The 14,812-nt window shown below is 43.8% G+C and overlaps 1 long non-coding RNA gene across 1 annotated transcript in view; it reads left to right on the forward strand.

Moving 5' to 3' along the window:
- Positions 1-489: 489 nt before the first annotated feature.
- The window catches only part of LOC119450694 (uncharacterized), a 48,060-nt gene continuing 33,737 nt past the window's right edge, over positions 490-14,812 (forward strand). The window contains exon 1 of the long non-coding RNA XR_005191457.2: positions 490-602. This is a non-coding gene — a long non-coding RNA (uncharacterized LOC119450694). The remainder of the gene's footprint in view (positions 603-14,812) is intronic.

Genomic DNA, 14,812 nt, shown 5'->3' on the forward strand with positions numbered 1-14,812 from the left:
GTCCTTGCAATTGATTTGACAAAGTTTCCCGATAGGAGGACATCATAAGATTTCATTCCCTTTCATGTATATCCGCCAAAATGTGTAGTGTAATTTTGAAAATTGTTAGGATGGGTAATTAAGTGCTAAATTTGTATGCTACTTTTCATCAAAAGCATGCACTCTTTCATGCACGCTAAGATGTTCCTCGATCCATGGTATCCTGGATCGCTTCTTTCTTTTTTCTTGACTAGATTCGGTACCGTTGTTTTTTTGGTGCTGTTTACATTTGGAGGCAGACGTACATTTATAATTACATCTTCACATGCTAAAGCCTATTTTGTCGCGTTGCTCGCTGACCTTTCTTCCTGGAGTGTACGTCATATATATGTGACGTGCACTCCAATGAGGATTGTGCGCGAGCAACACGACGAAGGAGCGAAAAATACCCTCTCCTTTTTTTGCTCGGCTAGGAATATATAAGAGGGGCAAGGTGGATAAGAGCAGGCCCACAGCTGTCCTCTTTGTCGACATTTTCCGGGCAATTTCTGGAATAAGTGGTCATAGAGAAATACGGCATTGAATAGTGCAGCAGTGACCATTCGCCTGAAGACATCGTAAGGGTAAGGCAAAAAGTAGTGAAAATACATTTTAGCATGAGTATTAATTAGCCATAGTCCTGACTTACATTGTGACTATCAGTACGAACTGGAGTAATGAATTTGAGCGCCTACGAAGATTTGGTTCCGCTACTTCTTGACAAAAAGTCCCACAATTGACTTCGTTAGTCATCTGCTTTTCCTCATGTCTGCTATTGTATGGTCACATTGAGACTTTTAAAACACCCTTTTGCAGGGTCCACTTGCATCCGCAACAGCCTCTGTATCCTCATTTGTATTTTTAAAGAAACGCTACTCTGATTTCAGCAGCAAATTTCAACTGCTACTTCTGGTGCATCTGCATGAGGAGTGGTGTTGGTTGAATTCTAGTAGAACCCTTGGCGCATCATAGCCTTAGCTGCTTTTGCGCCATAAAACCTTACACAACTAACTAGAACCCTAGGTGCTATGTGCGCTAGGCATCAGGTTCAATGGCCACCAAGAATAAAGCCGTGTGCGTTCAGACGCGGCACCTTTGCGAACACTGGGATCGTGGCGCCCAATCACCTAGGCACGCACTTTTTTTTTCCTTGTAAGAAATGTTTTCAACGTGCAAACAATAATTAGCAGCCGGTAGGAAGGTTATTACAGCTGAATAAGACCGTTTCTTTGAATATTCTGCAATTTTCTCAGTTTTTCTCGATATTTAAGCCTTGTGATATTGATTAAATTATCTTCTGTGTGTATAAAATAAAGAAAAACCAAACAATTCCTTTACTGGCTATGTAAAATGACAAAAATATGCTTTTATTTGCGTCTTCCTGAGTGTGCATGATGAGCTTTAAGCATTAGCTAAAGTCCGCTTGGAATGTAGCCTATACATGCGACATCGATAACAGTCACATTTAAGACATTTTTCAGGCAGATGTGCCAACACGTTGATTTGCGTTAGAGTTAGGTGGCACAATGGGTACACACTAGAGCATTGCAACGGCCGATTTTGTTCAGCCGGCAAATGCACGGCCGGCAAATGCACAGAGCGGCAAATGCACAGCGCATACAAAGGTCGGAGCCGTGTGGAGATGGCTTGCAAGATACGGTAGGCGCGATAACACCGGCAGCCCATACCGGCGCAAAGCACAAGAACGCATTTGTTGGCAGAGTAGAAGCCCCCTCCCCCACCCGCTCTCTCCCTTGCTGCCTTCCCGTTTTCATCCTTTCGCGTGGGAGATTGCGTCGCCAGCACGGTGTAAGAATAAGCATGAGAGGTGCTGACACTCTCCCCACAACGCGCGCCAAAGCGCCGCCCGCTCGCGTCCAGATTATATTCGGCTCGGTTACAGCTCGGTCGGCACCGTCGTAGAGGGCGCTGCGGAATGCGGTCCCAGCCTCGGCGGCCAGGCGCGCTGCCGCTGCTTCGTCTTCTTGCTTGCATATGCGCCGCGCTGTCATAGAGTAACATACAAGGAAAAGAGAGGACACTTCCATAGGCCCGTGCGGCCGATTTTGGTTCGCAGCGCACCTAGCGGGTGTGTGGAATCTACACAGACTCAGAGATTGGCGACCGCAGCAAAACTATCTTCTGGTGATTAGAAACATTGCACAGCCTCCAAGATCGCTTCCGTGCGAGTGCTCGTCCCGGAGGCTATATTTCGAATTTTATAACGCGTTGCTTGCATGCATCGAGTAGCTCCGTGTAAGCTGTACCGCCAGAGCAGCAAGCACACGATGCCACTGCGTGTTTATGCAGACATTTTAAATAAACATGACAAGTGTTGGGAGAGACTGCACATGCACACTTTTTTTTTCTCGCAACGTTCGATGAACGCAAGCACAGAAAGATGGTTACACTGGAAAGTGCAAGACATGCCAATACAGGTGCCATATGTTGAGAATAAATTTCACAAAAGGTATAAACAGGTGATACTATGAAAAACCCCACAGAACAGTAAAGCTGCATGAAGAGAGCATTAGCATTAAAGAGGAAAACAACGCTCGTCTTTTGAAGCCTAACCTTTCTTATTAAGTGGTAGTTTTGGGCTGCATAGCAAACAAGGAATGAAGGCTGCTCACTGCAGTTGTCAGCCAACCACGCTCTCTCCCTGTCCTGCCGTTGTTACTGCACCTCGCAACACAGCAGTAATTCCCGTAGGACTTGACTGTGGTCGGCATGACCTGAAAAAAAAAAGTATTGGTTATGTTTTCTCTCCCACCTTCGCACATAATTTCACCAACGCACTTCAGATCGCCCTTTCGCGAAAAGCGTCACGTGCAATTTTCGCAGCTAAAAAAAAGCAACCTTCGGTGCCATGCATGCGCTACTGAGGCAGGAGTATTTATTCAGAATACGTCGTAGCCACAACTTACATTCTTCTCAATTCACAAGTTCTCTCTAATTGCGCTCGTAACAAAGGCTTCAAGCAATCTGCGCACGCCACGAATAACGTTCCTAAGCATAACTGCATTCTTTCACACAATTGCACACACGTGCATTGAATTCAGACTACGTACACCGGCGTGTGCCGACTGACTTTCTCGCGCCAAGAAACGCTTTTCTTGCAAACGTGCTGCGCAGCATTTGAAATTGCCGTTTCTTACATAAGGTGAAGCAATCCACGAACATCATGCGCGAAATGAAGAACACAAAAAGCTCTCTGCGCCGATCAGCACTATGCGACAAATGTCAACTTACGGCTGAAGTGACAAATACATAAGCAATTTGCAAAGTGATAAAGGGAAAAAAGAACGTAATGAAGGCCTTCTTACCAAACAGCAGTCAAGCAGACAGACGTTCTGGCAGACGAAGCCAGCAAAGACCACGCAGACGTTATCGCAAATCTTTTGTAGCGTCACCTTTCCTGATCACACCATGGCCGATATTTTGTAGCGATGCGTTATGCTTTACTCTGTATACTAGTCTTATCATCCACCGCTCACGGCCGGCTGATCCCGTTGATAACGTCTACGTCTACAGTTACATAGACAAGTAGACGTATAGTGGACTATAGAAAGGTTACTACAGTAGATAACTAGTACGTGCGTTCCCTTGGAGACAGGGAGTGTTGTATTGCCTTCTAGCGGGCGGCATGAAGCTGCGTAGCTCGGCCGCTTTTAGGCTGGAGTGGCCACTCTTGTAATCCGTATGTTAATCTATGGCACTGTTTTGAAGGCACGCTTTTTGTTCCCGTGCGTTTCTTGAGCTTGTGCTTGGGTATTCTCGCCACGGGCCATCGACAAAGGTGGCGGCGGCCTTCTGAGGGGCGAATGAAATGACTAGAAAATGCTTCGTTCCGACCTGCAATTCTGGATACCAGACTTGTGCGGAGCGTGTGCCTTTATTCAAAGCGCAGTCCGACAGCGGTCGTCTAGAGCAGTGGCGCCGTGCAAATCTGAGGGCCGACCAAACTCTAATGCCTACCGACCATGTCTGCGCCAAACATCTTTCAGAGGATATGATATCGATGGCATACGACGCGGAGCTCGATACAAGGGTTCCCACCCTATTTCCGAACTGTCCAAAGAACCTCACACGGTCAAATAAATCTCGAAAGCCGCTGTGGAAGGAAGAACCTCCTTTGTGCCACAGCAGTTCGTGCAAATTTTGCTGCGTGTACAAGATATATACTGGGTGGTTTAACTGTCATGCACCAAGATTTAAAATATGCAAATGTCACGTAGCTGGACAGAACTAAGGTAATGTTGTGTGCCGTCGCTTGGAGATCCTCGGATTATTTTATTGCGATAGCAATTATATGGAAACTTCAACCGGATTTCTGCCATCGGCGTCGCCGTCGCCGTGAGGTTCCGTATAAAGTCAAAGGGCGATAAAAGCGTCGCCGCGCGCCGTATGCGCCAGCGAAAGTGCGCGGGGGACGCGCGCTATGACGGAGAGCGAACGCACGGCGGAAAGCAAACGCGACCGTCGCGCGAAAGGCCGTGAGGGTATGGGAGGGAGGGAAGCGGTCATCGGCTGTGCTTCGGCACCAAAGGCGTGTCTTGCAACCGGGCGTAAGGGGAACTTGCCACTCAATCTCCCACGCGAACGCAAGAAAGCGGGAAGGCAGCGCGGAAGGGAGGGGGGGGCGCAGTTATTCTGCCAACAACTGCGCTCGTACTTTTCCCGCGGCTGTGGCGGTCGACCGCACCGTCTGTTATCTCCACACGGCTCTGACCTTTGTATGCGCTATGCATTCACCGCTTAGTTTCCGTTGAAGCGATAGACTGCACGAACCTTTGCCCGCTGCAGCCGCTGCACTTATGCCAGCGTTTTGACAGTCGTTGTCTGCGGTAATTCAGTGCGATCTATTCATGTTTGCTTGTACGCGCTGACAGCATGCTTGGTAATTCAGTTAGTAAGCGAATGTGTCCAACTTTATGCAGCCGATAAAACTACTATCCCTACTCCGAATAGCTCTCTACTAACTTGCTATCGCAATTGATGCTTCGCCTTTCGAGCGAAACTACGACATTTTTTTGCATTCTGCTTAATTACATAATTATGTTCATAATTGATTAACCAACTTTCTAATGCTATAATTGGATAAGAAATGTGAACGAGAAAATTGTACAGCAACATGGAAAACTCCCGATACAGCTTTCTGTTTCTCAATACGTGATACATAAAGGTGTTTTCCGATCCTGAAAGAAACCCGCGAATGCACGCAAAATTTCCGCGCGACTCTCCGCTCGAGGCACTTTGCGTGTATTAGTGGGCTTCTTTCGCGCTCGGAAAAACACTTCTACGTAGCGAGTATTAAGCAATACAAAGCTGTATCGGGAGTCTTTCTTGTTGCTGAACAATTTTCTCATTGACATTTTTAATCTAATTATAAAATTTGAGAAGTTGATTAATTAATTACGACTAATTATGTTCTTACGCGGAATGTAAAAAATAATCCGAGTATCTCCAAGGGACAGCAACAACATTACTTTGGTTCTGTCCAGCTACGTGATATTTGCATATTTTTAAATCTTTGTGCGCCCAGTATAATACTGCTGTTTTCTGTGCAGATGCGTGCCCAATTTTCAAATTTGTTCCATCCTGGCTACTAACGTTTTTTACAATGGGCGTGCGGTGTATATAACGCGCTTGCATGTCTTTAGTCAACATCTTTCCTTTGTGGGAGAATATGAGAGCATAAGCTTATGAGATGATTATCCCCGATGAAAATTATCGAGCTGTTTCACGCGCATTTTTTTTCGTATTGTGTCTTGGCAAAAAAATAAAATAATAGGTCTGTGGAATTATTGTGTGATGGGTGTAAGTGTATTTGTGGACAGACTATAGCATGAATTGTCAAACACGCTTACATTGGCAAATTCTCATTTAAAGAAATTTAAGAAAGTTAAGAAAAAAGAAAACCGCTCTTTTTCTAGATGTTGCAAGAGCCTGAGAGTCCTCAATGGACGAAAGCCAAATGAATAATATACATTGTTTATGTTAAGTGGAATTGGAATAAAAAAGGCATTTGCTCAGGTTTTCATCAGTAAACTGTATCAGTGATGCTGCAATCAAAGATAAGATGCCTGCTTTCGTCCAGCGTAATAAATTACTATTTGAAAGAATTTTTACATAACTGATATGCATTTTTATGTTAAGTTCTACCAATGAAGAGCCACTTTCCTCTAGTGCGTTGCATATCGCAAGCTTGCGCCGTTTCATTTCTTAATACATATCGCGCCCACACTTAATTCGCGCAACGATATTTGAACGGTTTTCTGAGTGTGGATTGAAGCAGCGATAAGCACGAAATGCAACATTTTCCGGTGCAGTCACTATTTCTTCTGATCGAGGGTAGCACGTCGGTTAACGCTTTAATTTTTTCATGTTTGGATGAACGGCCAGACCGGACGAAACAGTTTGTGCGCGCGAGCGTAACTTGAGTGTGCGCCCGATCGACCCGTGTTCACGTCATTCACGCCCCGCACATGGAACCTTCATGTTAGCGCAGCATTAAGCCTGGTATACTTATCCTTTAATCGGAAATAACGAATTTCCTTCGCGCTTTGAGTTTTACTCACTCCACTATGAACGAACATTTAGGGGAGCCAGAGCAACGTCAAGCCGCCGGCACCGCTACGCTGAGACCGCTGACCGCGGCGCCATCTATCCGCTCGCAGCAGAGCTACTCGCCCTTATGAAAATGAACAATGAGTTTCTGATTAGGACCTGATGCATTTCTAATGTGTCATCAGACAGGCATTAGAAATGCATCGTCTAATGTTGTTTAGCATTACAAGTACATCAGAAACTCGAATGACAATGCACCTTAAGGTTTCTGATGAAAAAAGTAGGCAGCTTTTTTTTGTTATTTCTAATGTCAAAGCACATTACATAAAAATGTGTATGACGCCAACTCGCGCATTTTTTTTTCTTTTACAGCAAAGCTTCTTTTTTTACAGCTATGGTTACGATGTAGCAAAAAATATATCCGAGATGTTGACAAAAAACAAGTGGGCCGATCCTGGTGATAGTGCAGAAAGGGTCCAAGCTCCATGGCACGAACATTGTACGATAATTATTTTTGATAGTTCATTGAACAACCAATATATGAGAAATGAGTATTCCACATTTCATTTTAAGTTTTTCTTTTTTAGTAGCACAAGAGCTATTCTTGTTGACATAGGACACATGGAAGCTGCAGAAACATTGCTTTTTCGAGGAATCTGCGTGCGTCGCACGATGCATAAACATAGAAGGCACGGACGACAGGCACGCATCCCATGCTCATTAAGCACACAAACACGAAAGCAAGATTCGGACGACACGGGTGTAACCTGCGCCACACGAGCGAGGGAATATCGTAGCTTTGATGCTTTCCGACAGTTACAACGCGCACTGAAACATCGCACACTGCACATGCGTACCTCAGAGATCGTTCCAACAATTTCTGGGGCTAAAGTTGACGTCAACGACATCAGGAAGTTATCTAGAAGGAAGGTGGTACACAAATCATTCAAATCACGCCCCAGCGATGGCTTTCAAAGGACAACATAACCCCAATCTCTAAGGCCATGCTTTTGCTGGCTGCAGACGGCAGAAGCAATTCAAAATTTAAAATACATCATAAAATTTCTTTCTACGATAAACTATAGCGTAAAATATGGAGTGTTCGGTGGTTTGTTTTATCTCGCAACATATATACGTAGCTGGGTGCAACACGACACAAAATATGAGTTTACTGGTTAATTAATATATTTGGCATCACGGAGGCCACAATAACCTCACAAGTACGCAGGTGGCGCTGTTGTTTTTCCTGCGTCTTCAACGTGCCGGTCGTCTCTGTGAGCTGCTTGATCGTGTGGTTTTGTGTTTGCTTTAATGAAATGGGACGTAGTTAGCGTGCACAAAAGTGCCAGAAGATACCTTGTGTTTCGTTGCAAACTCGCCGTATGCGTGGCGCGCCAGGCAAACATGGACCAACGATTTTTGTGCCGTGGCCTTTGTGTCGGGTTGTCGTGGAAAGTTGGGTGGACATCGCAAAGAAATCATTCCTATTGGTAGCGTGCCTCAGATCGTCCACTACGCAGCGGCATGTATGCTGGGAGTAACATCGTCGACGCAGCACCGGCAACTTGGAGAGCGTCGTGCCATTGAAAAGGTAAGCAATCGTGCTTGCTAACTACACGTGTTGTGCGTACTCATCGTGTGTGCATAGGGTGCCTTGCGAACGTTGGAAACAACAGTGACGCCTGTGCTTATGCATGTTGCGTGCTGGTTGTCAGAATTTATTTTTGCAAATGTATGTATGAAGTGTATGTGTACCTGAAAGTATGATCTCGGTATGATCTCGGCCTCGATGCGCAATTGAATATCCTGATGGAGCGTTTTCTTACGATGAGGGGGGGGGGGAGACATTACGTTCTGAAATAATCGTGGTCATCATGTGCACCTGTGCGTGCGCTCCCGCTTTTCTGCTGAAGTTGCATATAACGACCCATCAGTCTCTTCACCAATACTTACTGCAATTACGTTTCTTCGCTTATAAACTCTTCAACGTAGTAAATAATATCTGCTTACCAGGTTTTCGGTTTACGAGCAGTTTTAGGGGAAAGTAAGCAGTCACAGCTTGCCATACTAGTAGAGCTGTCTTTTCAAGACAAGGGATGTTTCCATAACTTTGACGTATCTAAACATGATAGGGGAAAGTTGCTTAAACCAAGTCATGAAAGCAAACCCTAGAATTGTTATGTAAACAAACATTTCTTCTAATGTGCTGCTGCGTGCGTCTTCAAAATTTTACTTTGATGAAGGGGTCCCTATTATCATGACATTCATCAATGGCTCGACCTTGTGCTCTGTTGCCACCTTGCATGTGTTCACAATATGACAGTTTTATTGTGCCAGTGCTATATATGTTGACACAGAATTCATTTTGCAGTGGTGAGGCCGTGACCCACAGCAGTGTCCACATGATGGCAGGGAACCTGTGGCCCTGGCTACAGGAGCACAGCGTGTAATCTAGATGTCACGTCAGGTATGTATGAAGTGTATGTGTACCTGAAAGTATGATCTCGGTATGATTTGTGTGTAAGCTAACAGACATATTACTTAACGGAGCACTAAATAGGCTAAATATTTATGCAAGTATATTAAACTTGCTGCTTGTTTGTGTTCGTAACATTATGCACAAATTATCGTGTTCTATATAAAACTAAACCTAACATGTCCTGATGTTGAGTATTTTTTTCTCTCTTTGATCACTTGGCTGCAAATTAAGTTTTATTTTTGCTTTGCATACAGTATATTTTACTTCTTATTTGGTTTTATGGTTTTGAAACTGTTTCCGATGCTGTAGCTTCTATTTCTGTATTTTTTTCTCTTTTTATGCTACACGCATGTGCAGTTTTTGTGCATGTTAGTATTCGAAGTGTAGTGTGTCAAATATTCCACAGGTCTAAGCATACAGCGTGCATACCTTTGTTTAACATTGCTATTTACAATTATTTCTGTCTTGTTCTCGGAATAATTTCCAATGGCAAATACACATTTGATGAGCTTGAATTTCTCTGAAACTGAAATATGAAGGTGCAGCCGTGTGACAGCTGAAGTACTCCAGCAATGTCAAAGCTAGCTTGCACCCACTATTACTACAGTATGCCGACGGATACCCATCACTGTATTTGTACATTTTCTGAGAACCACCCGTGTCCACTAGGTCAAATTTGTAGTGTGCTTTTGAGCATGCCGGTCAGTTCATTTAACTTTTCAGGACAAAATTTACACAGGCAGGCTGCAGAGGCCAGTGGGGCCCTGGACTGAGGGCTTTGAACACCGCTCCTTAATACATTTTCCAGTCAAATGAAGTTTCTATATATGTATACACAGGGAGGGGAAGGGAAATATACAACTTGACCTCGGCTAACAACTGGCATTTTGATGGAAGGATTAAATAAAGTAAGACTGGATGTGTGCTTGCATTAAAACAGTATTTGCATAGAAAAAAGTAAGCAGACATAGACTAATTTCTATCCCTTTTTATCTGCGAAGGATGGCCTTTTTCACGCATTGGTCAGGCTCAATGGGTCTGGCTCACACATGCGTTATTTATGCTGTATGCCTCACTGATTTCTCGTGTCAATTTTCCACTGTGGTTGACAATAGGTGAACGATCTTATCTGGCCTGATGTCCTATGGCGGCAATGCACGACCGCATTGGGGAGGCTGAGGTTCAGGGCAAGAGCCTTTATGGAAAGGGCAGTAACAGGCACAAGAAGGACCCAGTGAAGGAGGGATTGGATCCAGTTCATCTGAATGCTGTAATTGGTATGTATTATTTTCATTGTGAAGACTGAATAATATTGCGTGGGAAAGTTGTACTTTCGGGCAGTGTAGCGTACTTTCATAATTTCTGTAGATGAGGCTCACAAGCGGAAACCACCTTTGCACTCTCATGAAGGAAAGCCACCATTTGTGTGGGTCATTCCACGCCAACTGTCCCAAAATCATCAGCCCTTGCTAAATTGTCGAGTTGCCATGGTCCATTGATCCTTGGCGAAGTCCTGAACGAGCACCCCTTCCCTAACTGGTTGTGTTTGTGAGAACTGTCGAAGCAGACATGGCTCACTGATAGCTATTTGTAATGATACATTTTTCGTTCTATCATGTGTGGGCAGCTGATGGTCAATAGAAAATGTTTATGGTGGAAATTTTGTCATCGCAGCATTTGTTGTAGTGTGGTGCGGCTGTAACTAGCTTTAATATTCGTGATGTATACGCACAATTTTACCTGAGCTGCCTCATTGCACACAATGTGCAGGAATGAGGATTTTAATGTATTCCTTATGAACCATCCCACCTCTATTTGGAATGATATGCCCCTCTACACTCAGCAGTAATTTTAATTATTCGAAATAAACAGCCCGGTGTTTCTTGCAGAAATCTGGAATAGTTGGATGCAATGACTTAAACAGTTTTGTGGGAAAATGTGTGTTGATGTTTGTTGTATACATCTCTTTGAGTGTTCATACAAAAAAGCGTGCTGGCAAGACCAAGTGTAGCCAAACCGCAATATTGCATTCTATAACTGCATAGTTGTGCCCTCAATTTTAGTGGAGTGAAACTCTCCTGCATTTTAGCGCAGTGCACACCAATCCAGTTTCTTAACTTAAAGATTTCTTTTACTTAAAACAAAAAGTACCTTTCTTAAATTTCTTATTCAAATAGTCTTGTCATTCTCTGTGATGATTGCCATAAGCTCGAGGACAAAAATTACGGCGCGAAGCAGACGAGGACGAGGTTAGACAAAGAATGACATATAGGGGCGCCAACATCCAGCTGTTTATTCGGCAGAAAACACGCTGTTTTATACATCACACTGTGCAAAGTAGTCATAGTAAAGATAAACGAACAGGAGTGAAGGGATCCAACAAGGGCTCGTGAGGCAGTGATCATCACAGTAGACCGGAATGCAAAGGTAACAGCAGGAACCTAAACTGAACTATCAGGCAAGCGCATAGGAACACGAGTCCATTACAGGCTCAAATCACACAACCAGAGCACCTGCAGTGCCCGCCCGTGTTGCTGTTCACCACCAACCAGTGCTCTTGCACGATCGTTGAAGCATCGTCCTATTTGTCCAATACACATGCTGGTGGTCAACAGCAACACGGGCGGGCACTGCAGGTGTTGTGGTTGTGTGCCACAACTGGAGCAAATGCCCTTTCTAAGGAAAGCAAGAAACCGCACTGAAATGGAAATAATCGAGGCGTTCTTAATAAATAGAGCAGGCAGTCAGTGTGTTAGCACGCAGTCAATAATATTAAGTGACAAAGAATTGTCGTTCTTAATGATAGCCTGTAATCACCGCCAAGATTAGAACATGCAGCTGTCGTGTTTGTATGCCACTTGATTTGAGCCTGTAATGGACGCGTGTTCCTATGTGCTTGCCTGACGGTTCAGTTTAGGTCCCTGCTGTAACCTTTGCATTCGTCTCTACTATGATGATCACTGCCTCACGAGCACTTGTTGGATCCCTTCATTCCTGTTCGTTTATTTTTACTATGATTACTTTGGACGGTGTCATGTATAAAACGGCGTGTTTTCTGCCGAATAAACAGTTGGAAGTTGGCGCCTGTAATGTCATTCCTTGTCTAACTGCGTCCTCGTCTGCTTAGCACAGTACTTTTTGTCCTGAAGTCATGAACCAAGTAGCTGCTACAGTGCTCTATTAGCACCTAAACTTTGGTAAAAATACTACTATATTTATATACGGGGTGTTTTATTTTAGCTGCATCAAATTAAAAACAATGCCTGTGGCAGATAGCACAGTTCTAACCCTTGATCTAAACTACTCGATGAGGTGGCCATGACTTACGTAAGAAATCAAAATGCTTAATTGAATATTTAACCAAATTACAATAAATAACTTTAATTAATTATTTACGGCACATATCTTAATCTAGAAACTGTCGCTAATGAGTTTCCAAGGTGTATCCACTTCGAACAAATTTTCTGGGCTGCGCTAGTTTCAAGATATTAACTTTCAAAGTGTCTGACGAAATGCATTAGTGTTCCAGTTACTATTGTGCTTCAATGCAGAAGACAGCGTTTTCTTTAAAAAGTTAACTGGAACGCCCATTCATTTCGTCGGACACTTTGAAAATTGTCTCGAAACTGGTTCAGTCCCAAAAATTCGTTCCATGTGGATCGACTTGCGAACCTGCGGGCTATAATTCGTATATATAAATATGTGCTGTATTGGAATTAATTAAAATGTAAATTAGCATAATTATTTTAATTTTTCAATTAGGCATTTTGATTTCTCATGGAAGTAATGGCTGTCTAATTGAGTAGTTTAGGTCAAATATTGGAATTGTGCTATCTGCCACAGGCAATTTTGAAAATTTTGGTGCAGCTAAACTAAAACAAACTGTATAGCGCATTGTTTACTGGGGCCTATGCAAAATATTGTTCGTGAAGAAACGAAATTTTAGCTATACATTTTTCTGTAAATAGTGTCTAGAAAGGTGCTGCAATTTTATAATTATTTGCTAATAAATGTTAGCAATGACCAAAATAAGTGCGCAGTAAGTAGAAAAGTGTAAATGTAATTAGAACAGCATTACAATACATTTTTTTAAAAAGGTGTAATTTACAACACACTTCATGTGTGCACATCCACTCAATTAGCTCGTATTGCACGCTACTATCCATTGCTGTGCCTCTTGGTCCATTATCGCACACCCCTTGCTTTTTCAGGGCTGCGCAAGTCAACCCACACAAACAGTGGCTATACACGCACCTGGTCATTCACAAACATATGCACACACTAGCAGGTTGTTCGGGAATTTTGCCATGCGCCATTCCTCTTCCCGTTAAGGCACTCCGCACGTCTGACCACGAGGGGACACACTCTCGCTACCTTCGTGTGCACAGCCATAAATAATGGCGGCACCATGCATCTGACATTGGTTGAAGTTCAGCATCTGTTCGTTCACGTTCCACCGAATGATATAGAAAGTTAGTATTGTTCTGCTAGTGTGCTACAATGCTATGCTAAATTTTCATCTTGTTTCTTGCAGGTTACATCCTCCAGCAAGTTCAGGACGACAAATGTGCAGCTCAAAGCAGCCTGTCCTCCATGCTAAGCAGGGAGATTAAGTAGCCTGGAAAGCAGGTGGTCCTGTAAATACAGGGTGTTTTTTTTTTAGCTGCACCAAATTTTTAAAATTAGAAAAATATATACCTTGGTCACGTTAGTTTTACCATTCGAGTGTACGGATTGGCGGCCTCTAGATACAGAGCAATTTAGTCACTTAGGTGTGTAATTAGTGAAGTTAAGCTAATTAACTTTCTAATTATCAACTATAGGTGGCTACAGCAAATGAGTACTTTGGGGCCCGTCGTCGGCACTACCTATCCCAACGATGAAATTTTGAATAGCGGAGTTCATGTGGGAGCTACACGAGCCATTAGTTCCCTTTGGCAAGCTTCTTGAAACCGAATTAGGCCGCAAAAAGAGCGTCTGTGTCGTCGATGTCACCGACCCCCTGCCTTTCGTAACATCTCCGAGGTAAGCGCCAGTCCGGCCCCGCGAGCAGCTTGCATTATTTCCTTGCTATCTGCGGCGTTCGCAGTCGACGCTACAGACTGATATCATGCCGTGCCTGCAGTATCTAAAAGCCCAATTTAAGGAGCAGGGTTGGCGCTACAGCGCAACATGATGCCCAACAGAATGACGAAGTAAATTTGGCGGCCCACCGTCATTGAAGCGCTAGGCCACCGCTGCAGACAGCCAGGAAATAATGCAAGCTGCTCGTTGGGCTGGACCGGCGGAGACGTGACGAAAGGCGGGGGGGGGGGGGCGACGACACAGGCGCTCTTTTTGCGGCCAGTTTCGATTTCAAGGAGCCTGCCAAGGGGAACTAATTGTTCGCGTAGCTCCCACATGAACTCCGCTATTCAAAATTTGACTGTTGGGATAGGTAGTACTCATTTGTACTCAGTACTCATTTGCTGTAGCTACCTATTGTTGATAATTTGAAAATTATTTAGTGTAATTTCGGTAATTATGCATGTAAGTGCTGAAATTGCTATGTATCTAGAGGCTGCCAATCCGTACACTTGAATGGTAGAGATAACATGACCAAGATTCACATCTTTCTAATTTCAAAAATTTGGTGCAACTAAAAAGAACACCCCGTATGTGCTATCTAGCCATGTTTGCGATTTCTATGTCAGCACATTCTTAAATAAATATGAACCAACTCAACTATATAAACTCTCTCAGATT

Source organism: Dermacentor silvarum, chromosome 4, assembly GCF_013339745.2.
Source record: "Dermacentor silvarum isolate Dsil-2018 chromosome 4, BIME_Dsil_1.4, whole genome shotgun sequence".
Lineage (NCBI taxonomy): Eukaryota > Metazoa > Arthropoda > Arachnida > Ixodida > Ixodidae > Dermacentor > Dermacentor silvarum.